Here is a 25,589-nt window from a genome sequence, read left to right on the forward strand (position 1 = left end):
ATTTTTTTCTGCTGCAAATTCTTTAGGGAATTAGATATTGATTAAAACAATGAGGGAGTGCCTGCTTAATTGTACTTGGTGATCTTTGACAGTAAAGTGATACTAGATTTAGAGATGTGACCAGTCTTTCTGCCTCCCCACCCCACCCCTGTTAAGAAACAAAAAATGTTGATTTTCTTTTGAAACTTCAAAGTGCTCTGAATGAAAATCCATGTGTGTGAAGGGGTGCCAAGTGGCTCATAAGAGTGATCCATTGACTGGTTTCAACTCATTTCAGGGAGGTTGTGATCCAAGCTTGATCGCAACATTAGCCTTCTAATGGATGGAACATAGCCATCCAAATTGGAAACCAGAATAGGCAGACTTTCTGAAGAATTCTTCTTAAGTACACACTGTGAAATGCCAGGACCTTAGTGGGAAGGACTTCCATCATGAAATCCAGCAGTTTTCATTCATTTTAATGGGTGTGCTCCCCGCTCAGGAGGAAAGTTCCAGGAAGCAGGAAACATACACAGACATTTCAGAGCACTTGGAGGTATGGCTGTCCTGGGCTCTGCAGGACTTTGAGGACAGAAAGCACACGGAGAGATAGGGAGCTCTTGCACCAAGGCCAGGAGTGTGGGGCTATGTTTACTCCTCTGTGCAGTTGGCTCCCGCCCTGCCTGAAGTGAAGTTGAAAGGTTACTTGGGCAGCTGGGCTTCCTGTTTGAGTCAGATTTGCTTTTACTCCATCCAATTGAGTACACTGAGCCTTCAGTGTTGTACTGAAAACTTAAAACTCAGCTTCATCTGGTTTGGGACACTTGTGTGCACCTGTGTGTGTTTCAGCAGGGTCACCCCTGGATCTTGGCTCTGGCTGTGCAGTGGAATGGTGGTTCTGTACAAGATAATAAGCAGTTCTGTTGTTTTGTATCCCCCTTTCCTGCTCCCCTGACTTCTTCCCTGATTCTCTCTCTTCAGTACTTGTGATCTTCTAATAGCCCGTATCTTAGCACCATTTCTCATTCCCAAGCAAGTACCAAACAGAATATTATATGTTAGTAAGTGTTTTTTTTTTTTTTAAGATTTTATCTGTTTATTTATTTGAGAGAGAGAGAGAGTGGGGAAAGGAGCAACACGAGAGGGAGAAGCAGACTCCACACTGAGCATGGATCCTGATGCGGGGCTCCATCTCAGGACCCTGGAATTATGACCTGAGCCGAAATCAAGAGTTGGATGCTTAAACTGAGACACCCAAGTGCCCCAGCAAATTTTTCTGCAGAACGTTTTGGGTTATTCCTCAGAGGACCCCACTGGGCAGAACCGTTTCCCTTTTCACGGTTGGGGAATCCTAACCTTAAATGTTCATTCATTTATTAAACAAATGTTTAAGTGCCTCGTTGTGCAAGGTAGATACCTAAATAAGGAATTTATTTATTACTTATAATAAATAAAAATAAATTTTAGAAAAAATTATTTATATTAAATATAGTAAATTATTTGTATTTATTAAATATAGTAACTTATAAATAATTTTAATGTAATATATAAATATTAATAAATAAGTATTTACATATTAAATACACATTATTGATAAATTTATTTATTTATAAATGAAAAATGCATATTCAGCACTCTTAGGAATCTTGGAATTCGGTGGGAAGAGCCATGCAAGTTAATTGATGACTACTTTATGCTACGATAAGGACTGTTTGTACATCTACTCATAGGTATCTCTGGGAATAAGGGAAGGTGGCATCAAAATGTGAAGGCTTCTTACATCTCCATCACTATCCTTTTGTCATCATGGCCACCCCATACAGTATTCACTACCTATTGTGAGAACTGGCCATGGGAACAGGGGTTGAAGTGCAGTGGGCACACACTGGGACAATTGTCCCAGGTCTTCTACTTCTGTCCCACTTGTTGAATGACCTCAGAATGGCCATTCTGCCCCAGATACCTCAGCCTTTCCTCACAGCAGCAGCAACGAAAGGCAGAGAAGAGATCTCTAGCCATGATATAGCAGTTTGGATGGGTCCCTTCTGTGTATAGTTAATCCTTGAACAATGGGGGAGTTAGAGGCATCTCTCCCACCCTGCCACTGCTTACCATTGACCCGTGTCTTACCAGTAACATAAACACTGCATTAACACAGGGTCTGTATTTTATGTGTATTATTTGCTGATTTCTTACAATAAGTATTCTTAAAATAACTGAGCTCAAGAAAAGAATAATTCAGAAAATTAAAAGGAAGAGGATACATTGACAATACTACATTGTAAAAAAAGGAACAACTCCATGTCTGAGAAGAGATGTGCATTTCAAACCTGTGTCACTCAAGGGTCAACAGTAGTTATTACCTGGGCTATAAAGATTCCTAAATATTTTATTTTATATTTAATTATTTTTAAGGATTTTATTTATTTTTTTGACAGAGAGACGGTGAGAGAGGGAACACAAACAGGGGAGTGGGAGAGGGAGAAACAGGCTTCCCGTTGAGCAGGGAGCCCAGTGTGGGGCTCAATCCCGGACCCTGGGATCATGACCTGAGCCAAAGACAGACGCTTAATGACTGAGCTGCCCAAGTGCCCCCTAAATATTTAAATATTTAAAATATGCTATGTATTGAACTTGTTGGGCCTGGTATCCATGTATGTAGCCCAGAGACTGCTATATAACTAGTACTCATTAAATAGTAGTTGAATGTTTAATAAATTAATTTTAGGGGTCCTGGTGGGGGGAGTAAATAGAAGAGGGTTTCTGGAAGGAAATAAGACTTCAGCCAAGTTTTAGAGATATTAACTTTGATGATTTTGTTCTTGTTGGAAAGGGATAAATACACAACACTGAATTTTATGAAAATTCCAGAAAGTATGAAGAAGAAAATAATCAACTCTAATCCTACCATCTAGAGAAGACTACAATCGATACCTCCATGTATTTTCTTCTCTTTTTTTTTTATTTAAAGATTTTGTTTATTTTTATTTATTTGACAGAGATCACAAGTAGACAGAGGCAGGCAGAGAGAAAGGGGGAAGTTGGCTCCCCGCCAAGCAGAGCCTGATGTGGGGCTCAATCTCAGGACCCCGAGTTCATTACCCAAGCTGAAAGCAGAGGCTTTAACCCACTGAGCCACCCAGGCACCCCTCTGTGTATTTTTTTTTAGGCATTTTCCATATGCGTATTTGCTCCTGTGTCTACCAGTGTATAGCTGGGCCGATATTTTAATGTGTAAACACATGAGCTTTCTGTCCTTCCTCAACAGTCTAAAGAAGACTTCTGTGTTGGGCCCTTGGCGGTAAATGTGCTGATTGGGTTAGTGGGAGAAGAGGATGGGGAGGAGCCAAGAATGGCAATGTGGATTTGCAAGAGAGAGACCATTCAGAGTTATCCTTTAAACACTTTCAAACCAGCTGTGGGGTTGGAGGAGGGGAGGTCTGACATTGAGAAGAGTGATGGGGGTAAAAGTGAGAGCAACACAGCTTTGACTATAATTTGAGGAACAAGGGAGATAGGAGAGAGTGGCCAAATCTTGAGAGACCAGCCCATGAAGAGATGGAGGAAGTTTTCTTTTGTGTCATGGAATATAATTCTCCCTTTGTCTGCTTTTCAAGGTTCTTTCAATGAAGACATAAAATTTCTAGGCCTTGGTAGGAGTAGATTTATGGTTTTGGAGGAAGTCTGTGCTGTGATAGGCTTTTAGTTGGGCGTAAGAAAGATGGGTCTGTTCAAACTGTGTTTGTTCATGAATGTGTGGGGAAGGGCAAGGGCCAAGGAGGGTGTGGGTGATAATTGTTTACAATAGTTTGATGTGGTTTCTTTTGATTCTTTGTTTGACCTTGGTCTTGCATGGAGGCATCCACCTATCCATCTGCCATAAAAGCAGACAGGAAAAAAAACATACTGAGCTTTTGACCTTCAAAAATAGGATTTTGCTGCAAGTAAAGGTCAAAGGGAGTTGCTCAGTGGAGGACCACATGAGAGCATGGCTCTCTTCCAGCCCTACATGGTTTAGGGGAAAGGAGAAGCAGGACAGAGAAGGGATCAGACTGTGTCCTGGGGTGAGTTAGAGAAGTGAAGTTAGCAACATTGAGGTTATGGCCCACCTCCTCCTTCTGAGGCTCATTTTGGGGGTGTGGGAGAAGGTGGCCAGGCTGGCTACCTCATACCCATCAGAGGGGAAGCCACAGAAAAATAATCGTGGTGGTACAGAATGCTCAGGCCAAGGAGGGGTCCTAAGGTTGCTCTCTCTGGAGCTGTCCTTGGTTACCCATGGCAAACATCACCCAGAAGTAGCTTGGAGTGTGGAGAGTGTTACATGAGGTGACAACAGTAGGGGTAGGGTGCCTTTGGCAAAATTGTGGAGCCGACAGGGAAAAAATCTTTTTGATCTTGGCTTAGGGAAACATCTCTTAGGTATGATGCCAGAAGCACAATCCATAAAAGAAAATGAATTGATAAATTGGAACTTCCATCAATATGAAAAATACTTGCTCTAAAAAAGATACTCCTAAGAGATTGAAAAGACAAGCCATGCACCAGAAGAAAATATCTGCAAAATGCAGACCAACAAAGACTTTATTCAGACTATACAACCACTTCCTAAAACTCAGTAGTAAGAAAACAAACAACCTAATTAAAGTATGGACGAAAGTTTTGAAGACACAGTTACTTTGGAAAACAGTTGGTCAGTTTCTTATGAAGTTAAATATATGCTTCCCATATGACGCAGAAATTCTACATATTTATTACCCAAGTGAAATTTAAAAAACAAAACAAACCTCCACTAAAATGTTTATAGCAACTTTATTCATAATTTCCCCAAATTGGAAGCAACCCAGTGTCCTTCAACTGGGAATGCATGAACAAATGATGGTATATCCATACAATGGAATACTACTTAGTAATAAAAAGGAATGAACTATTGATACATACAGCAAGGTGAGTACATCTTGAATGCATTAAGCTAAGTAAAATAAGCCAGAGTCAAAAGTGACATAGTATATGATTTCAGTTATTACAGCATGTTCAGAAAGGTGAAGCTATAGGAATGAAAAACAGGACTGTGGTTGCCAGGAGGTTGGGGTGAAGACATTGTTTGGCTACAAAGGGTAGCATTACAAAGTTTATATAGCATGGGGAAAATGTTCTGTGTACTGATTGTGGTTGTAGTGATAAAGCTGTATGCATTTGTCAACATTTATAGAATTGTACATTAAAAAAAATTTTAACATAACATTTTTAAAAGGATTTATTTATTTATTTGAGAGAGAGTGAGCACGAGGACAAGGGGAGCAGTGGAAGGAGAGAGGGAGAATCTCAAGTAGACTCCCCGCTGAGCTTGGAGCCAGATGTAGGGCTCGATTTCACCCCTGAAGATCATGACCTGAGCCGAAATCAAAGAGTGGGACGTTGAACCAACTGAGCCATCCACGTGCTCCTAAACATCACAATTTTTAAACAATAGAAATAGAAAAAAGAATTTAGTGACAGAGAAAATATAATTGACTCCCTTAAGTCAGACTCCAGCCTGGGGCTGATCAGTGATACCTCAGCAAGGGGAGCTCTGAGCTGATTCCCTGGGTTTTGATGGGATAGTAACACTGGAGTAGAAAATGGGACTGGTTTGCAAATGAACAAACTCATCTAGGAAATAGTTTTATGTTCTTGATTTCATTATGATGTTACTGATCAATGCTTTTTTATGAGAATTTCTTTTAAGTTGTTGAAATTTTGTGCCCAATCACTTGAAAATATTGCTGGTGACCCATATTACTTATGGCTGAATCAAGAAGAATTTGAAAATAACTAGGAAAGGAGATCAAGAAAGGAGGTCAAGTAACAGGAAAGGTCTGAATGCCATCTGGCATCACAAGCATCAGAACCAGCCTCCACTCAATCAGGAACTTCTGAAGGAGAGCTCATTTTGAATATAACACTGGGCCAAACATTTCATGTGACATAAAAATACATATTAAGATTGAAACTTCAAGATGCCAAGGAACTCTCCAGTTTCAGAGTAGAGCTGACACGTAGGAAGAAGATAGAGGTATTCCTATTCTCTGCTTAATATAGTTTTCTTACAATCTTCTTCTAAGCCTTGTAAAGTTATATTACAATAAGTATCAAAATAGCCCCACTGAAAGGACAAACCTTTTCAAGATCAATCAGTCTTTGAAATGTGCAAACTTGTCTCAGGTGATCTCTACCTCACTGGTGCAAGGCAGAGATGGTCTATTTTACTATTGTTGGTAATTACCTTGATTTTTATAATCAAGTATCTTTGTGCAGTTGCTGAGCAAATTTAAATACCTTCATCATCAACAGAACTAAATATTCTGAATGAGCATGAAAGCCGCAGCAGTTAAGCCCAGAGCTGCGATCTCATATTCAGGGATATCAAGTCACATCTTCCACACTATAGAATAGTGTCCAAGCTCTGGTTAACAACATAAAAATGGGCGAATCAGTATTCTTTTAGTAAACAGACTTAACGTGCTTGCTGGATAGTCCTTCTAGGTCAAGAGCTGCCAAACTAATGTCAGTAAGCGCTTAGGCATCTTTCTTCCAGGGATGATTTGTGTGGGTTGAACCTGAGGGCAGTGGGGAGATCGTGTGTGTGTGTGTGTGTGTGTGTGTGGTGGTGGTGGTGGTGGTGGAGGAGCAGGAGGAGGAGGAGGAGGAGGTGGCGGCGGCGGCGGTGGCAGTTAGGGAGTTGGAGAACAGCCCAATCTTTTGTATGAGTCCCTTATAGTGGCAGACATTAGAATGTCCTCATACTTCATTTTCTGGTGAGCAAATACAATAATCATCCAGGAGGCTCTTTAAAAGAAAAATAAGAAGATTTTCAGCAATCTCATCTTGTCAGAACTTACATCACATAAATGTATTCTGGAAGATGAAGGGCTAACTCATGAAAAGAAAATAGAATGACGTGAGGTGATTCAGGCAGAGGGGAACACAGGCATTGTTTGTAAATGAAGGTTAATCATAGCTTTGTCCCAGTTATAAATTTGTAGCGTGCATATTGTGATGAATTATGGCTAGACTGTATCATAATTTTGTGACTTATATATAAAAGAGTCAAAGTGAGGTAGTTATCTGCATTTTATTGTCAGCAAGAGATTTTTTCCCCTTGATTAAAGCCCTGTCGCCCCGCCCCCAAGAAGTCACTAGACTTAAAAAAATTCAGAGTAATGGTTCCCTCAGAGACCATGATATCATTGACCGGCCACCCATGATTAAAGAGAAAGAAATCTCTGGACCAGTGATCTACATGTTTCGATAGGAGCCGAGGGGGAGGGCTTTAACATTTTTTCAGTTTAGATTTATTTACTTTAAAAATTATTGATGGAAGTCATCACATCTCACCTCAAAAGACTGTACAATATCACTGCTGACAGTACATTTACCCAGAGACTGACTTTATGCTAACAAATATGGTGTTTAAATTGTCAGCAAAACTAAAATGAATGAGCTTAGCACAATTCAAATGGATCTTTGGCATATCATCAATCAATTAAGTTCTTCCTGGTGCTCTTAGGTTAATATCAGAGTATACAATACAACATCATCTATCTTCTTTAGCATTCTTTGTGTGCCATCCCATAAAATATTGTATACAGTTTTCCTGAGATCTCCTTTGCAGACCACTATCACAACGATGGAGCAAAACCTGAGGAGATGTGACCAGGGATTGTTCCTACAGCTTTTTTTGGTCCCTGGGTGAAAGGTGAGTGCCTCCTAAACAACCCAATTTAAGGATGAAAGCCAGAAAGACAGAAATGGAAGGGTGGGGAAAAATGTCAGAGAGAGAGAGTCAACAGCCCAGAAGACTCAACTTCAACCCCACTAGTTTGGTGGAATTTGATGTCAACAGAAGATAAAATGGGAGGAAGATGTGGTCATCTTTCTGAAAGCTGGAAAGTCATTCTAAGAAAATAATTCCAACATGGATTCCTATGGATTTGGATTTTATTTATTCCTAATTTAGTTTACTTCAGCTCAAATGTGTTACATTCCAATTTCATTCAAAATAAGCCGGTCTCATTATCCTAATTACACAAGTTGCCATTTTTGCCAAGTACAATTCTGTTGGGCAGGGAAGAGCCTGGGCTTACAGGACCCACTGGGGTAGAAACTTGTATTCATCAGGGAGTGAGAACACTTACCAGAATGGTGATGAGTACAAACTCTGCTTTCTGGTGTAATAGTGAGAGCTTGTGACCCTAGTGAAGATGGGCTTTCAAATTTTAGCACATTTCTTTTTTTTTTTTTTTAAAGATTTTATTTTTATTTTTATTTATTTGACAGAGAGATCACAAGTAGGCAGAGAGGCAGGCAGAGAGAGAGGAGGAAGCAGGCTCCCTGCCGAGCAGAGAGGCCGATGCGGGGCTCGATCCCAGGACCCTGAGATCATGACCTGAGCCGAAGGCAGCGGCTTAACCCACTGAGCCACCCAGGCGCCCCTTTAGCACATTTCTTAACTTAAAAGATCCCAAAGGTGAATCCCCTATGGCAGTTGTTCCTGATTTGAGAACCACATACCCTTCGGGGTAGGGGTGGAGAGCATAGGTTGTTGCAAAGGGGTCCGTGAATCTATGTGACTCTATATGTTATTAGTAGGAATAAAGTCACAGACACAGGTCTTACTTGAAATGCATGTATATACTTTTTAAACAGTATGGTAGAAATGCTTTTAAAAGTTGCCTTTTAGCATTATGTACTTTCAAAATCAATAACTACTAGAACACAGAGGCAGTTTGTTAACATTTTTTGTTAGTGAAAATGGGTCTTCAAGCATGCAAGAATAATGGCTTTATTCATAACTGCCCCCAAACTGGAAACAGTTGACATGTCCATCAACAAAACAATGTGGTATAGTCATATAGGGGAGTATTACACAGGAGTAAAAATGAATAACTGATACATACAACATGGATGAATTTCACAGACATGATGCTGAGCTAAAAAAAAAAAAAAAAGGAAAAAGTCAGAGTCAGGAGTATATTGTAAGATTCAGATGTAAGTTAAGTATAGGCAGAATTGATGGCCGTAGAAGTCAGAATAATGATTGCTCCTTAAGGGGGCTGTGGGAAGGGACATGAGGCAACCCTCTTGGGTGCTGAGGAATATTCTGGTAGTGTTGGATGAGTGGGTACATTTATAAAATTTTATCCAGCTGTATACTTAGGACTGATGGATTTTATGTACCTTATCTATTTATGCTGTTTTAAGATATGTCAAGTTTGTAGATTCTGTCCCATCAAGAGGTAGGATCTAAATTTTATCCCCCTGAATGTGGACTAGCATAAAGTTCATTTACAATTAGTAGAATGCTTCAAATTTGAAGTGTAATTTGAGACCCAGTCATAAAAGGCAGCTTCCATTTTGATGGCTGAGATAATTGCCTTTGTGTCCTTATTCTGTAACAAGTTCAACCTTGCTGAGGCTGCCATATTGTAAGGAAGCCCAGGGTATGTGGAAAGGCCATGCGTAGGTAAGCAAGTCAATATCTCTGCTGAATTAAGCCTTTGAGTCATCTAAGTTCAGGCCCCTGACATATCAGAGAAGATGCTTCTGGATGATTCCAGCCTCCAACTCTTGAGTGACCCTTGCCCCTCTACCCCAGACATTTGGGTCTTCTGAGCTGAACTTCCAGACATTTTGGTGTGGAGACAAACCATCCCTGCTGTGTCCTGACCCACAGACCTATGAGAATATTAAAATGGCTGTTTTACACCACTGAGTTCTGAGATGGCATGAAAAATTGAAAGTGGTCAAAAGTGGTATAAAAAGATTGAATAACTGAATAGAAACCATATATGTATATTTTTTAATGGACCTTCAAACTCCTAGTATTTGAGGAACCCATGTCAGGTTTCTTTGGTTGCAAGAAACAGATTCAGCTCTGACTCAAGTGAAAGAGAATTTATTGGTACAATATGGAGCTGGAAGGATCCAAAGGAATCCTGAATAAATCTACTCACAGATGCCCTCTTGGGGCCTTGGTAGCAGAAACTGATAAAGGCTGGCTTCAAGATTCAGTCACTGCTATAAATATGCCCTGACCGAAGTCAATGCCTCTGATCAAGATTTTAATTCCAAGGAAAGCAACCAGTAATCCAGACTGGGCAACCTGCCCACACCTTGTCTTGCGGATTGAGAGGCATGGTGATCTATAGCTTCTCCAAGACCAGAACAACAATGGAAGGAATACATACCCCAAGGGATACCAGAGTGTCTTATTTGGGGTCCTCAAAACCACTCTGTATGGAAGCAGTAATTCCGTGATATAACTTAGAGGCTCCTGCCTTCATGTTCTGACCAACTTGATTTCAGTGTTAGTATTACTCATGCTGACTGAGGTGAATGAAGTTTCTGGTGACTCTTCACGGCTGGACCAAGTCTAAGGTCTTTCCTGCTTCCTACTTGCAGGCCCACTCTAGTCTTGGCTACTGAGATAAGGAGGCCAAGTTCTTCTCCGTCTGATCCACAGTGAAAGTGGTGGAGCTTGACCATTTCTTAGGCTGATTGTATACGTTGGTGGTAGTAGTAGACGACTCTTGGTGTCTCACCCAGACTCCCCATTCTCTGACTACTGCTGCTGCTACTGTTGGCTTCTAGTGACAACCAGCTTCCCCTCTCTAGGGGAGTGTTCTCAGCTAATGGGAAGCCACCCTCTTCCCCACAGTCAGTGACTAAGCTAATGGTAAAACAGGTCAGCCCCTTGCCAGGAGAGGGATTAACTCTGCTCTGTGGTTCATGTTCCAGAGCCTGTTTCTGTGAATCTAGCCACTAGTGGCTAGATTCACAAATTCTTCTTGTGGAGCCCACTGGCTTTCCTGGCTTCTCCCTCTTCCTCATCTCACTCCACTTCCTTCTTATAAGTTCCTCCTGAGAGCATGTCTTTAGTCTGACTTTCATCAGAATCTCCATCTCAGGCTCAGGTTTTAGATATTCCCACCTAGATTGCTAGTCTAGGTCAGTGGTTCTCGGACTTTTGCATGTATCCAGATCACCAGGAGAGCTGGTTAAAACCCAGATTACTGGGCCCCAATCTCAGAATTTCCAATTCAGTGGGTAGGGGTGGGGCCTGAGAATTTGCATTTCTAGCAGATTCCTGGGTGATGCTGATGTACCTGGTCTGGGCACTACAGCTGAAGAATTATTGTTGAGCCAGTTGTTAAGGTGGTCTGATTTTAAGCACTGGACAGGCATCTGCCGTGCCCCTTTCTTCCGGCAAAAACATTTGCCAAGTAGCTTTGCATGGAATCAGAACTTCATCCTTAACTCCTTTTGATTAGGAGATTGAAGGCTTGAGTGAAAATGCAAATGGATCCAGCAAGTATAAATACGTTCTATTGTCATCCCTAACGTGTGAGCTCTGTTATCTAGCAGAGTTCCAAGGAGAATAGCAGTAAGGAAAGTTCTAATGTTGTCTAGAAAATTTAAGAACGTCTGGTCGAAGTGTTTCCCACTTTAACTTGAGTCCCAGAATGCTTTCTTTAAACAAACAGTTCAGAGGAATCCCAACTTATAAAACCAATTGGAAAGGATCTGAGGAAACAGAGCTGAGTTTGAAAAACAGTGGTCTATACATGGGCCGTGCTGGCTGGTCCACAGAGGTCTGGAGTTCCTGCTTTGTTTGATCTGAGCCTGGTCTGGGGCTGGTTCCATATGGCCCATTTATTTTGAGGAAACAGACCAAGTGTGTGATTTCACAGGGAAACCAGAGCCCCCATCTTGCGTTTCAAGATCTGCTGAAGGTTGCTGGGGAAATGTACAGGATTGGGCTCCACTGAAACCAGAAAACCCCGTGTCAGAGGAGTGCCAATGTCAGGGACTGTGTACAGATTGTTGGATGTTTTCCCTTCCGTGTGTTTCATGGTCTTGCTCTTTCTTCCAGTAAAAAGGCTCTGGCATATGAAAATGCTTAAGCATCTCCACACTGTGGCCTGTGATGGCTGGATTTTGATGAATGGCATGGGAGGACGCACAGCTCATTGCAAAGTAATGCTTTTAACTTCAGTCAGTTTTGAGTGAATATGTTTTACACATTTATGCTCCAGAGTTAGCAAAAGAGGTTTCCTAGAAAACAGCCCTTCTGGAGATATTCCTGCTGGACAGGAGGCTGCCTCCCCAGCGCGGGCAAGGAGAGCCTTGACTTGCATGGTCTTCAAACTGCTGCAACTCTAGGACCCACAGGGCTGCTGTCTTAATGAAGCAGTTAATGACATGTGAATTTCAGATCCTGACAACCCCTTTAATAAAAACAACAGGCCTGCATCCCTAGTAAACTGTGGCTGCTAGTCATGACAGCCTGTCTGCCCGACACATCTTTTTAAGTAAAGTGCGATTTTTGCACTGGGGCGTGTAAATATTCCTGTTCCAATGAGAGGAATAGGAATCAGGAAGAACAACGAGGATGCACAGGACACTTCATTTCCACCCTGCAGGAGCCAGAGTTTTTAGAGATGCTGCAGAACCTTGAGCAAGTAGGAGTTGTTTACACCCTTGGCTTTGGTTGCTTCGCTTTCCTGTGAGGTGCCCATTACAGAGAGGGACTGTATAATGGATGTTTGAATAGCCTAAACATTGCCCTCCTGTCCCCTTCCTGTGCCCCCCTGGAGGCACAGGAATGCTAGAAGTTCCAGTGGATTGTCAAAGAGCCAATTGGCTGTCGTGAATGCTGACTGATGTTGGGGATGGGATGGCGTGTGGGCCATCATTGCGCCAGAAAAGCCAGACCTGTGGCAGATGTGTGAGGGAGGCGCTTTCTGGTTGCCGACATGGACCAGCCAGACAGCAGGACAGCAAGGCTTGGGAGGGGCTGGACGAGGATCTCCAGTCTAAACGGAGCCCGTTCTCCACTGAATTTGGTGGCCACTTTTTTTTTTTTTTTAATTTGACAGACAGAGATTACAAGTAGACAGAGAGAGAGAGGGAGGGGGAAGCAGGCTCACTGCCGAACAGAGAGCCCGATGCAGGGCTCGATCCCAGGACCCTGAGATCATGACCTGAGCCAAAGGCATAGGCTTTAACCCACTGAGCCACCCAGGCACCCCGTTGGTGGCCACTTTTAAGGAGAAGTGAATTCCTGTTCAGCCACTCCATAGGCACAGGCCCACATCCAATGTCTTTATCATTCTCCCCCAGACAAGAGAGTCTAGATCGCCTTGTTTAGGCAGGGGTTGTTTTTCTTCAAACTATTCAAGGGGCCATCCACCTAATACTCAGCATTCGAGGTGACAGAGAGTAGAGAAAAGCCGGGGATGGCATGTGTTCTTAGGCCAGGACAAACCTTGCTGGGTTGTTCCCAGAGGACCAAGATCAGCTCAGCATGCAAACGAGGCCTGGGGCACCATGCTTGGCTTCAGAAAAGCCTGCCGGCACCACTGGGAAAGGCCACTTGACTGGATAGCACCTAATTGGGCCAGGCCTGACTTGGGGAAGAGCCTAGAGAAGAACCTGAATTAGCCTTGGTGAAGCCGGATCTTGGGGGGAAAGCAGGTGACTATTAGGCAAGTCAGCACCTTAGAGGGTGGCCGGCTGTCTGGGTTTGCCTGGAACCTGAAGAGTTTCCTGTGGTTGGGGACTTCCAGTGCTCAAAGCACAGGGAGCTGGTCACCCTAGTTGAGAATGATTTGCTCCCCTTAATTTAGCTGGAGAGCGGACGGAGCTTGAGGGAGCCAGACATTTTAGTGATTTTAAAAAATAATGTCATTCACTGAATTCCACATACTTCTGCATAATTACTATGAAAAAATATGTGATGGTGGTGAAATCATTCACATAGTGGTGAATTTAAGATGAAAAGGCAAAGTTTTGCAGTCCCCTGATCTCCCCACTCCCCAGAGGCAACTACTGCTCCCAATTTTCTTGTATCACTTTTTAGGCATTTCCAAACATGTGGGTTTCTTTCTGCTGCAATATACAAAGATGAACTTTTTTTTTTTAAGCAGTTATAGCTCCTTCACATGTATGATATTCTGATACGTGAACGTATCACACAATCGAAAGTTTCCTTTTAAAGACATTAAGTACATTTTCTTTTTTACCTCCATTAAAAACAAAAATGTGATACAGGTTCTCGTAAGCTTCTGTTTGTTCCCCTTTGTGGGTATGTCTGAAGGACGAATGTCTAGAAGATGAGGATACACTTCCCATTTTGGTGGCTGTTGCCACAGAACTGTTCAAAATGGTGTTAAGTTTTACACCAACCATCCAAATCTTAGAGTCCTTGTTTGCACTACTCCCCCACCCCCCATCCCCCCCCACCCCCTGTCCTGTAAAATATAGTGTTAGAAAATACTCTCTTATTGAACATTCTGGGAGCTAAGCAAATAACATTGTATTGTTGCTTTGATTTGCATTTCTTGAGGAAGCACTCCCATATCTATATATGCTTATTGGGCATTTGTATTAACTTGTGATAAATGTGCCCCTGTACTTGGTACGTCACATGAACAGGGCAAGACACCTGTCCTCAAGTACCTAACCGTCCATCAGACATGTACACAACACTTGTGAAACATGAGAGACCCTGGAAGAAGCTTTAGAACACTGTAGAAGTCCCGAGAAGCACATGGACAATTCTCCCATCATGGGACACGGGTGTAGGTCACAAGGGCATGGAAGAGCTGATCTTGAACATGGCACGGTAGAAATGAAAGGGGTTTTGCAGTGAGGTAGTTAGAATCTTGATTCTGTTACTTCTTCCATTTTCTTGGGCAATTTCTTTGACCTCCCTGAGCCTCAGACGCTTTACCTGTAAAATAGAGATGCTGCTGCTGCTGCTGTCTCTTCTCTTCTTCCTCCTCTTCTTTCTTGGAGGCCCCAGGGCCATAGGATTCAGGAGGAGGTTGTCCCACAGGGGAAGCAGGAGGCAATAGAGTGGCCTTATTTGAACTTTTGGGGGCTCAGGCTGTTGGTGGGACTACTAGTGGCACTGACAACATGGGGTTGCAGGGGAACCTCATACTTGATCATTTTGTTGCAGTTGTGTTTCTGGCTGTGCTGATGGTGGAAAGGGGCCATGACGTCCTCCCTCAGGCAAAGCCCAAGGGCATGTTGGACTCTGGGATGTTGTTAACTGGGAGAGTTTGACCATCGTTCTGCTGTTTGCTTGCAAAAATCGGGCTGCCAATCAGGTGGGATTCCCTCCTTGACTTGGGTTTTGGCTTTGACCTTCTCGATGGCGTCCTTGGGCTTGACCTTGAGGGTCATGGTCTTTGCTGATCAGGGTCTTCCCCAGTATCTGCATGTCTTCCTCCCCCTTGAAGTGAATTGAGTGGGATTATGCTTCTTAAATCCTATTGTTTGGAGGATTACATGAGGGAATGCTGACAGGCAAGCAACCACTCCAGATGAATTTCGTTGTTAGGGGAAAAAAAAAATATCTTTGTGTTCCATAAGGACCTTTCCTTATTTTTGACTTAGGGCACTTCCAAACTCATCTAGTTTTGGGTTTCTGAATATAAATCCCTAAGAATCGTGACTTCCTCAGAGCCTGGCTTTGCTCTTTGAGGTCACCTCTTTAGATGACACAGTGCTGTTATTGTTGTGTTACATAGCAGAAGTCAGTTTATGCAGCCAAGGCAGCCATTCCTGAAAGAAAAAAGTTAACAAAGCTCTTGGAATGAGTTAAAATGCCAGCATGGCTAAAGGCTAAAGAGGACTGAGTCACAAGTTGTAATTTGGAAGGAAGCTTGGTTGAAGTGCCGTGTGTGTCTTGGCAATCAAGAAAAGCTAGAACGTCTTCAGTAGCAGTGCGATAGTCTCCATGAAAGAGAGAAAGTACACAGTGTTTAGGATTCCTCAGTACCGAGCTGAATGTTCAGATACCCTGAGAACGCACTTAGAGAGTGTTCCAAATGCCACTGCTCTTTTAGGGCGCACCCAGTATGTATTTACTGAACTGCCTCCTGAGGTAAATAGTCGCCCCCAGTCAGGCTCCTGAGAGACATCAGTCTGGCTTTGAGAACTTTCCTTTTATGACTTTGGAAGGCACAAGTTTAACTTTATTTAATGTTAAGTTTATTTTTTAAAAAAATATTTTATGGATTTATTTGAGAGGGAGAGAGCAGGAGCAGTGGGGAGGAGGCGGAGGCAGTGGGAGAAGTAGGGGAGCCCAATGCGGGGCTCGATGCCAGGACCGCAGAATCATTATCTGAGCCAAAGGCAGACGCTTAACCAACTGAACCACCCAGGTGCTTCTTAGTTAAGTTTAATTTTACAAGTTCGTTGATTCTGTTTCCCATCCCCAGAGATGGTTTGAATGACTCCCAGTGGGTTTTGGTGCTTGGAGTAGGTCTGTTTGGTCACTTGCTGGTAAATGAGCGTGTTGGCAAATGGACAGTTTTCCTATGGTGGCTTCCCACACTACGTGGGGATAACCCAGAGCCCATGGCAAGGAGAGTTAATTCAGTGCACAGTATGGAAGCTCAGCCCTTAGGCTGCGTCTTGGAGGGCCAGGAGCTATGCTCACTGCAGCCGTGCAGAAATAAAAGGTGTAGTCTAGCCACTCTCTGGTTTGCCTTAAAGATAGCCAGGTTCCTTTTCAGAACATTCAAGAAGAGTTTATAAACTGCAGGGAACACAGGAGCTTTTCTTAGAAGTCGGCTGCCCAGAGCCTCCAACCTGGAGTTCAAGGTGGGCTGAGAGAAGCACAGTCATTTACTTCCCTGATGCTCTCTGCCTTCCCAGGAAGACCCCACCTTTCACAGCCCGTGAAAATGACAAGGTTAGGGTAATTTATTTGTTTGTTCCTTTCCTTCTTTGAAGAGGGGTCCTTTCCAAATCCTTTTTTTTCTTTTTTTTAATTTTTAATTTTTTATTAACATATAATGTATTATTAGCCCCAGGGGTACAGGTCTGTGAATCACCAGGTTTACACACTTCACAGCACTCACCATAGCACATACGCTCCCCAATGTCCATAACCCAACCACCCTCTCCCTTCCCCCCTCCCCCCAGCAACCTTCAGTTTGTTTGGTGAGATTAAGAGTCTCTTATGGTTTGTCTCCCTCCAGATCCCATCTTGTTTCATTTTTTTCCTTCCCTACCCCCTAACCACCCCCCTCAAATTCCTCATATCAGGGAGATCATATGATAATTGTCTTTCTCTGATTGACTTATTTCCCTCAGCATAATACCCTCTAGTTCCATCCATGTCGTTGCAAATGGCAAGATTTCATTTCTTCTGATGGTTGCATAGTATTCCATTGTGTATATATACCACATCTTCTTTATCCTTTCATCTGTTGATGGACATCTAGGTTCTTTCCATAGTTTGGCTATTGTGGACATTGCTGTTATAAACATTCAGCGCACGTGCCCCTTCAGGTCACTACATTTGTATCTTTAGGGTAAATACCCAGTAGTGCAATTGCTGGGTCATAGCGTAGCTCAATATTCAACTTTTTGAGGAAACTCCATGCTGCTTTCCAGAGTGGTTGCACGAGCTTGTGTTCCCACCAACAGTGTAGGAAGGTTCCCCTTTCTCCGCATCCTGGCCTGCATCTGTCATTTCCTGACTTGTTAATTTCAGCCATTCTGACTGGTGTGAGGTGGTATCTCATTGAGGTTTTGATTTGTATTTCCCTGATGCCAAGTGATATGGAGCACTTTTTCATGTGTCTGTTGGCCGTCTGGATGTCTTCTTTGCAGATATGTCTGTTCATGTCTTCTGCCCATTTCTTGATTGGGTTATTTGTTCCTCGGCTGTTGAGTTTGATAAGTTCTTTATAGATTTTGGATACTAGCCCTTTATCTGATATGTCTCCCATTCTGTTAGTTGTCTCTTGGTTTTGTTGACTGTTTCCTTTGCTGTGCAAAAACTTCTGATCTTGATGAAGTCCCAATAGTTCATTTTTGCCCTTGCTTCTCTTGCCTTTGGCGATGTTTCTCGGAAGAAGTTGCTGCAACTGAGGTCGAAGAAAATTTTATTTTAAGAAATTTAAGATTTAAGAAAATTTAAGAAAATTTAAGAAAATTTTATTACAATGTCAGAAAACCAGAAAATCTAGCATATGTACCCACCCTAATTTTTCTTACCAAACCACCCAGTTTTCTTGTATTCCTTCTGCACAAGTTACTTGGCTTCCAATTTTTGATATTAGATCTTAATGACTTCAGGTCTCTCAAACACACAGGCAACATTCAAAACCTATTAGTGCTTCCTTAGGTCAAATCAAAAAGGTCCAAGTATACTGAAGTCATCCAAATGCAAACTACAGGATTCCTCACAAATTACTGGCATCACGGTAAAAAAAAAAAAAAAAAAATAAAAAATAAAAAAAAACCCTTGTAATATCAGATTATCAAAGTATTAGTCGAAGAGGTTGTGCCTGTGTTCTCCTCAAGGATTTGAATGGATTCCTTTCTCACATTGAGGTGCTTCATCCATTTGGAGTCTATTTTTGTGTGTGGTATAAGGAAATGGTCCAGTTTCATTTTTCTGCATGTGGCTGTTCAATTTTCCCAGCACCATTCATTGAAGAGACTGTCTTTTTTTCCATTGGACATTCTTTCCTGCTTTGTCGAAGATTAGTTGACCATAGAGTCGAGGGTCTATTTCTGGGCTCTCTATTCTGTTCCATTGATCTATGTGTCTGTTTTTGTGCCAGTACCATGCTGTCTTGATGATGACAGCTTTGTAATAGAGCTTGAAGTCCGGAATTGTGATGCCACCAACTTTGGCTTTCTTTTTCAATATTCCTTTGGCTATTCGAGGTCTTTTCTGGTTCCATATAAATTTTAGGATTATTTGTTCCATTCTTTGAAAAAGATTGATGGTATTTTGATAGGGATTGCATTAAATGTGTAGATTGCTTTAGGTAGCATAGACATTTTCACAATATTTATTCTTCCAATCCATGAGCATGGAACGTTTTTACATTTCTTTGTGTCTTTCTCAGTTTCTTTCATGAGTACTTTATAGTTTTCTGAGTATAGTTTCTTTGCCTCTTTGGTGAGGTTTATTCCTAGGTATCTTATGGTTTTGGGTAAAGTTGTAAAAGGGATCGACTCCTTAATTTCTCTTTCTTCTGTCTTGTTGTTTGTGTCCAAGTCCTTTTTATTGAGGTACAGCATTCATATTGTAATCTGCACAAATCATGAGTATATGTCAGTGAATTTTTAACTATATCCAGTGCAATTTGCAATAAATATTGAGTGCAAAACTCTACAACACCAGCCTTGCATGTATTTTGGAGTTTAAAGAGCTTCATTTTGGATTTTTGGATGGCTCATGTTGGGTAAATTACCCAAAGCTAAACTTTTCTTTCTGGCTCTCTGCATCTTGGGTTTTTGTGATCTCATTTTGTTGGTGTTTTGGGCACCTGGTTGGTGTCCCCAGGTTGCATTTGTGGTGCCCAGGATGTGCTCTTGTACCTAGGGGAGCTCATAGGAGACAATCAGGCTGAAAAACCCCTTAAAATCTCTGCGACATGTTTGGGGTATCCTTAGGTACTGCTTATTGGAAGCTGCAGAAATTGTGACTCTGGGTTTGAAGCAATCAATAAATCGAATGTAACATCTAAGGTAATTTCAGAGCATTCCCTGGGAAACTTGGCTCATTCGGTTGCTCCTCCATCACTTAAAACAGAGTTCTTTGTCTCTAGGGTTGATGAGTAGGTATAAAAGCAATTTCAGAGCCAACTGTCAGATAAAGCAAACTCAATTCATGTCCTATAATGACAAGGTCGTGCACCACAGAGAACCCCTTTTAGATAGGCTTTGAGTAAACTCAGATGAAGAAAAGCTTGTAGAAAAAAAAAATGGAAAGAAAGAAAGGAATAAAAGAGAAAAAAGAACCTACTTCACCTGAGAATACACATGGATCAAAAGAAGCCAAGCTCAGGCGGGGACACCAGCAACTCGTCCTGTTTTTATAATGACTTCTTTACATTATTGAATACAATGGGAACTTTAAGGGCCGACTGCAATAACAGTTTCTCATGAAAAATTAACAAAGAATTTATGGAAATGTAGGAAAAGTCCCAAAGCAATTAGCTGAGATTTCTCTAGAGTCTGAGAAAAGCCTAGATAATTGCATGCAGAATTATCACTGGATACAGAAAGTCCATTTTCATCACAATGGGGTATAATGATGTTAACGCTAACAGGGAGCTATATTTAAAAAGGTTACCACACAGTTTACCAAAAGGTTTGATTTATGTGACTTTGGAGATAGACACTTGAAGATGACGTTCAAGGGGACCGGGGAGGTTATCCTGGAAATTTCCAAAGGCTCCTGTATGATAGGAGACTACATTCCCATTTCTGCAAGCTAATTCTACATTACCACCAGGATGCACCAGAACGAATTTAATTTGTCTCAAAATGGAGAGCTGAATTGTACTGCAGGCTGGCACATGACTATCCATCCTGACTTGACTATGTTGTCAAGTGCTCACGATGCATGTTTCTAGGTGCACTTCGGACCGGGGTCTACTTCCCAAGTGTCCGGGAAGCTCCGAGGTCCTGGCATCCCGTGGTAGCCGAGGCAGCCCTCACTGGGCCTGTGGGAGAGATTATCCATCATTATTTAAATGTCACTATTTTCTGTAATATAAGATGAAATGAAGAGCAGCATCTTTTCTTCTGATGTTCATTCACAAGTGCTGGCAGCTTAATGACTTCCCACGTTCAAGAAAGCCAGCTTCTCCTTGGCTGTCTGTAAAGAAATGAGGGAAGAGACATCATACAGTGAGCTTTTATCGGTCTCGAGTGTCCTCTGCAATGTCTCTCTCTCTCACACACACACACACACACACGCACGCACACTGATCTGGATACCCTTTTCCATCTGTAAAAAGCTAGAGTTAAGGCTGTGCCTGGGATTCGGATGATTCTTGCAACCATTAAATAGATTCTTTGCTCTGAAGCCCACAGAATATTAATAACTTTTGTTAGCTACAGTGTCCGAAGGATCCTACAGTCTCAATCTTATTTGGTAAACACTGTTGAAAGAAAGAAAGAAAGAAAGAAAAGAAAAAAAAGAAAGAGATGATTTAAGGGTTTCCAACAAAAGCCTTAGCAGAGTTCCTCCTCTGAATGGACACTGCTGCCTGGGGACAAATGTCAGCACAGGTCAAGCTTTGTTGAAAGACCTGAAAAGATCCCCGAGTCTGCGCCCGGGCGCACTTATGGCCAGCATTAAGAAAATCAATGTAAAATACCGCAACCACATTCCCATCCCAGGCTGGCCAGTACCCTCCCTGTCGATGTGACAATCATATTTTGACAGTTCAGATAGCTGATAATGGATGGCAAAAGAAATTTCTATTTGACACGGGCCCCGAGTTGATGCAATTACAGCTCCTCTGTTTGTCTGGGCCACATTAAGGATTCAAAAAGCAGAGAGAATAAACAGAAGCTGGTCTCTGGGTCTAATCCGTGCAGAGGGATGCATGCGTTGTCAGTAGCATCCCAGGCTCCTTTTAATTCTTAGTCACTTCTGCATTTAATAATAGCCCCAAGAATAAATTAAAATTCCCGCAGTCCTCCTTGCTTCCCTATCTCGCCATCCTTTGGCTAGTTCCTTTGTCATCCCAAATGCATTTTTTAAATTTTTAAAAAATTTTTTAGTGTTTTATTTACCTGGTTAATGAAAGAAAGGAAAATGCAAGACTCTGAAGCTTTGTTGTAAGTGGAAATGGCTGTGGACTCAAAAGCGCTGCACAGGGCTGACATTCTCCACCCTTGTCCCTGAAACTCGTGGATGATGTCTCCCACTGTGGCAGGTCAAATAAAACTGTTCCTGGGGGGGCGATAGTTTAAAACTACTTGTAACGTGTTTTGATTTACAGATTATCAATTCTGCTGAGCCACGGAGAGACATATTTGGGAGTCGCATAAACAAATACATTTCAGCCGTGCTGTGGATTAACGTAAAGTGGCACATTTATTTAAAAATCTGCCTACTACTTGTCCTCATTGATTAAATGCCCTTAAGAAAGTAAGTCTGATGAAACGAAAGCCATTACGATGCAGCACACCTCCTCCATTCCTTTTGATGGTTGACACATTCCCCAGAGTGGGAGATTGGATGGCTGATCAGCTAACGCTGAATTATAAGCACTTTGTGGAATGTCACTGGCAAATGAAAGATCTACCGTTTTGCTTGCAAAGCAACCATAGGCCTTAGCAGTGCACAATGGACACGGTGCAGAATTATTTCATCCTCTGTGCTTGGAATATAAACGCACGTGTACACTGTGAGCACATTTTCGCAGCAGTGATCAACGCCAGCCGCCCTTGTTCATTCTATGGTGCCCTGGATCACAGACATAGACGGGCCTGCCACGGACTTTGTCAGTGTTGTCAGGACCCCAGCGAGCATGGGGGTGACTGCGCAGTCCTTGCTTACTGTGGTCTGAGTGTTGGCCACTGTGGAGGGGAGAATGTCGAGGGACCTAGCGGGAACGGTGGAAAGATGGGACAGGAAGCTCTTCCTTCCCGAGGGAGAGGGGCAAGCAGCATCTGAGTTGTAGTGGAGAGGGGACCAGATACGGAGTCCGAGCTGTGTTTTTCCTTCCTTGTCTTGTGGCCTTGAGACCATTGCTTCTGTCTGCTGAGCCTACGGTTTCCAGGGCTGAAAAATGGGGCTAACAATGTTTGTTTTTTATTAGATCGTTGAGAGGCTGGTGGACAAGTGTACCAGAAGGCACTTTGAAAAGTGCCCAGCACTGGGCAAAGATCGGGGGTTGTCACTGGCAGCAATGAATGAGACTGCTGTGTGGTATTTGCTCCCATAGGGCCAGACCCTACCTCCCCATGCATGGGCTCTGGGTCTCCATGATGCCTCACTGCCAGTTTCAGGCAGAATTGAAGCACCCCTCTCTTGCCAAGCCTTTCCAGGCCGGAACAGAAACACCTAGAGAACCTGAAATATGGTTTGGCCTTCAATCTAAATGGTGTAAGGGCTGTTAAAAAGATGGAAAGTCAATCATTTTGTCTCCAGTAAAAGTGATGAGGGAGGCCATAAAGTGCATTGGAATACGGGTACATTTTGGAATTGCTTTGACCCCGGCTCAGAGACCAGGCTTGAGAAATATTCAGACTACTTTTTTGTTGTTGTCTTCTTATATGGGCAACTAAAAATTCTTTTCAAAATCTGCAAGAAGAGGTCAGTTTTAGGTTTATCCACATAAATATTAATTTTTCCTTTAAAACTTTGTCCCAGGCCGTGCCCACCAGGCACAGAGAGTATTTCTTCCAAACATTATTTTGGTAGCATTCTTTGTCCCCAAATACCTGTGAGTTGGATTGGGAAGGATCCAGGTCTGGGTAGACCCCTGTCCCCTGCTGTACATATCTCACGGAATTTTTTTCCGTGATGTTCTCTGATTCCAGAGAAGGTTCTGGAAGTGATGATGTTTCAGTCCAACACTCCCGGGAGGGGTGGAGTGATGTGGATGGTCTTGTTTAACCCCTTGGAATGTGGGTTAAATGGACTCAGGTCTGGTTTTGGTTTAGGCTGCTGTTAGCTGTGTTGCTGTATGGTCCTAACTTCTTTAATAATAATAATAATAATAATAATAATAATTTTTAATACTGGGTGCCTATCCTGTACCAGGCATTATTATAAGGAATAATATGTTGCATTTGCTATAATTCTCCTAGGAACCTGGCATATCGGGGTTTGTTATCCAGTTATGTCTGGGGTGGGACACATTGCTTGCTTAGATTTCACCTCTGGTAGCTGGAAGGAAAGGGATCAAAACCCAAATCCCAGGGACCCTGAATCCTTAGTCATGTCCGGGTAGATGGGGCTATTGCAAATACTAAGTATGATCGTGCCTGGGAAAGCCTCTTTCTCATTTTAAAAGCTTTTTTTTTTTTTTTTAATTTAAAAATTAAGTAAGCACATGATGTCTTATGGAAAATTTGGAAAACGCCAAAGGAAGTAAAAACTGCTTATGACCCTAATGCTTTTAATAAAAAGATCTCAAGTCAAAAGTCAGAGTGTCTCCTTTTAATTTGCACCCTGTCCCTCGGGGATAAACTCTTGTTAGGAGTTACGTGCGTGTGTACGTCCACACCTGGTTCTTGGTGAAGGTTTTGTTGAAAAGGAGACAATTCCAAGTTAGAAGGGAGTGCTTTTCCTGCTGTTACAGCATGCTGGGCGTAGAATGACCTTGAACATCCAGGATGTCCATTTTTGGATGCTCTGCCTGCTTTGACCGTCTTGTGAGTGTCAGGAGACACGGTGGGGGTAAGCAGCCACCCCCCAGCTGGCCTGAGTGATAGGAAATGTGGGTTTTGTCCTGTCGGGGATTTCTGTCCCTGATTGCATCTCTCTGTCCCCTTCCCTTCTCTGCTCTTGCTCTTCCTTTCCTACTTTAACTCCGGACCCTCCTCTTTTCCTTCACCTTCCTTCTCTTGATTTCAGGGGGAAAGTGCTGAAGTGAAAGTGACTGGTAGGGAAGGGAGCAGGGTGTTGAGAGAAGTGAGAAAAAAAAAATCAATGTTCCATTGCTATTTTTAGGTAGTGCAGATTCCTTTCCTCTGATTTCGTTAAGTGCTTTGGGGCAGAGCAGCCCAGCACATTCAGTAGTTTCAGCAGATGCCCTATTGTCCCCAAGGGAATAAAGCAGATACGGAGGAGGAGGAGGGCACCTGGGAGCCAAATTCTAATGTGGTAAATAGGTGCAGGAGTGAGCTCATGTTTATTCTCCAAGCCCACTGAGATGCCCTACCCAGATCAGATGCCCAGATCAGATGCCAGTCATGGCCATTAGCTGGGACTGGAAGCCTTAATGTCAGACGAGCAGGTAGCAGCGAGGCGGGATTTCAAAAGAGAAGTTTAGTGAAGCCTCTCGATCAGATGTAAGAAGCATTAAGGGGCATTTCTTTTGGTAGCATTGTTTTGTGCTAGAGATGGCATGCTCTTCCCTGGTATGCAGAGCAGCCCGTGGCCCTCTGGCTGTCCTCTGGCCACCGGGAGGATGCAGTTGCTCCTGGAGAGTGAGTGTTGTTCTGGGTCAGGACAGGGTGGAGACAATTGGAGCTGTAGGACATGAATGCTTGACATCCGATAGGAGCTCTTCACTGGTCTCTTGCATTTCCCTGAATTTATGGTAGAACCCAGAATCCAGAACCTTCACTTGCTCCAACTGCCCCTGGGGGCCCCGTTTACAAGTATGTTTTATCTCTTCGTGATGGCCTCAGCACTGTTCCCAGCAAAATCTGGCATGGTCCAGTTCATTCCATCCCCTCTTTTCTCATACGTGCAGAATATAGACCTGATGGTACCTAATAATAATGATGATGATGATGATGTAGAAATTCCATTGAGAGGGGTTAGCACTCGTGGAGTCGGAAACCCCGGGAAGGAGTCTTGGAGCAGTTTATCAATGTCAGAAGAAGCCAGAGATCGAATTACAACTTAATATGAACAGTTGGGTGTGTTTTATTATTTATAACACATGCTTCATTTTTAACACTCCTCTGGATGTTAAATCATTCTTCTGATGGGTTTCCCATCCTGCTCACCTACCTTGCCTGGCCTCCGTCATTTAAAATAGCACGAACGGTTGCTTTCAGGCAGATAAGTACACCTCGAGCAAGGTTCTGGCTTGCACTTAAACTTCCTTTGC

Source organism: Lutra lutra, chromosome 5 (genome assembly GCF_902655055.1).
Source record: "Lutra lutra chromosome 5, mLutLut1.2, whole genome shotgun sequence".
In the NCBI taxonomy this organism is placed as follows: Eukaryota; Metazoa; Chordata; class Mammalia; order Carnivora; family Mustelidae; genus Lutra; species Lutra lutra.